General features: G+C 40.2%; 1 non-coding gene across 1 annotated transcript; it reads left to right on the top strand.

Moving 5' to 3' along the window:
* Window positions 1-587: 587 nt before the first annotated feature.
* LOC145557085 (small nucleolar RNA R71) lies at window positions 588-693 on the top strand. Its single transcript, XR_014092161.1, has one exon. It is a non-coding gene; the product is annotated as a small nucleolar RNA R71 (small nucleolar RNA).
* Window positions 694-1,710: the final 1,017 nt, after the last annotated feature.

Raw genomic sequence — 1,710 nt, 5'->3', positions numbered from 1 at the left:
TGCCTTGGTTTTGGTAATTCCTATTCCATTGACCTCTTTGATTATCAAACCGTTGAACATTATTATTTGACACATAATTCACATGTTCACTCTCATTGTTACCAAACTCATCAACACATTCATTAGGACAATTACTAGAGTCATGATCATACGATCCACATGCATCACAAAACAAACAACCCAAAGGCATATTATGTGAAGAGGGAGGGGGTTGAGAGTTAGAAAGAGTACCTCTCCCCTTAAATTGGGAGGGAAGATTCGAAGCTTGAGAAGAAGAAGAAGCGCCCTCCAACTTGGCTTTGATTGCAGTCACCTCCTTTCCCATGTTTGTCATTTGGGAGGAAAGGTTGTTGATCGCATTTAGATGGTCCACCGAGTACAATGAAGATTGCTTGCTTGAAGAGTCCCTCTCCCCATCTTGCCAATCTCTATAGTACGTCACCACGTCCTCAATAATGTCCACCACTTCTTCTTCGGTCTTGTTAATGATAGGACCCCTGCCCCCCCCCCCCCCCCCCCTTTCAAGGCATGACTTGCCTAGGGGACTTAAACCGCCATAGAAGATCTGGACCACTTGGTATGTTGGGATTCCGTGGTGAGGGCACTCCCTTTGATACTCTTTGTATCTCTCCCATGCTTCATAAAGGCTTTCATTTGGCCTTTGCTTGAACCCTTGAATCAATGCTCTTGCCTCCGCCATCTTCTTTTGAGGGTAGAAGCGGGACAAGAAGGCCTTTGTAACATCATCCCAATGTTCTCAAGGAATTGGGCTTCACCTCTTTATCTAGCCACTCTAAGGATCTTCCTATGAGAGAGAAGGGGAACAACTTGAGGCGGATGAATTCTTGAGAAACTCCGTTGACTTTGATGGTGTTGCAATATTTCTCAAATTCTTTAAGATGGTTCAACGGGCTCTCATTCTTAGCCCCACTATATTGCCTCCTCTCAATTAAGGTGATCATGGCCGGCCGAATTTCGAAATCATTTGCCGGTGTTGTAGGTGGAGCTATACCGCTCTCAAACCTATAAGCACCGGGTATTCCTAAATTTGTAAACACCTAACCAACCTTATATGAATATAGAGCAAGTTAAGGGTTGATCCCTCGGGAATGCAAAGATGAAAACTAGAGTCTAAGTCAAGCTACCTCGAAGATGGAGTTGAGATTATGGTTGGCACTATGGAAAACTAAAACAAGTCTAATCAAATAAATCAAAGGTCTAAACACTAGGGATATGGGTTCCACATGCAAGTTTAATGATAATGCTAGTTTAGAGCTCAATCAATTAATTCAAGTATTGCAATGGAAAAACAATAGTAGCAATTAAGAGAGTTCAAATGCTATCTCCTATAGGCCAATCTAGGAGTCACTATGAAAGGCAAATCAAGAAGATTCACAAGCAAACCCAATCAATTAGAGCAACTTTCAAATCAATTAATTGTTCATGTCATTAAGAGTTGCAATGCAATCTAGATTAATCTTATAGGTTGATCACTCCTAGTCTAATCAATCACATGAAAAACCATGTCAACCAATTTGATTGCAACAAATCAATCAATTAAAGAGCATCAACTAGCAATTTCATTAATCAAACATGCTTTCCCCTTTCTCTAGCAACTAATCTACTCACTAATCATGGTGAAATTCAAGAACAAATAACTAGAAATTGCATTAATCATCATTCTATATCAAAATCTAAGAGAAATCAAAA

The sequence above is a fragment of the Chenopodium album genome, chromosome 8 (genome assembly GCF_948465745.1).
Source record: "Chenopodium album chromosome 8, dcCheAlbu1.1, whole genome shotgun sequence".
In the NCBI taxonomy this organism is placed as follows: Eukaryota; Viridiplantae; Streptophyta; class Magnoliopsida; order Caryophyllales; family Amaranthaceae; genus Chenopodium; species Chenopodium album.
The sequence above is the reverse complement of the archived record's forward strand: the minus strand, read 5'-3'. Positions and strand labels throughout refer to the sequence as shown.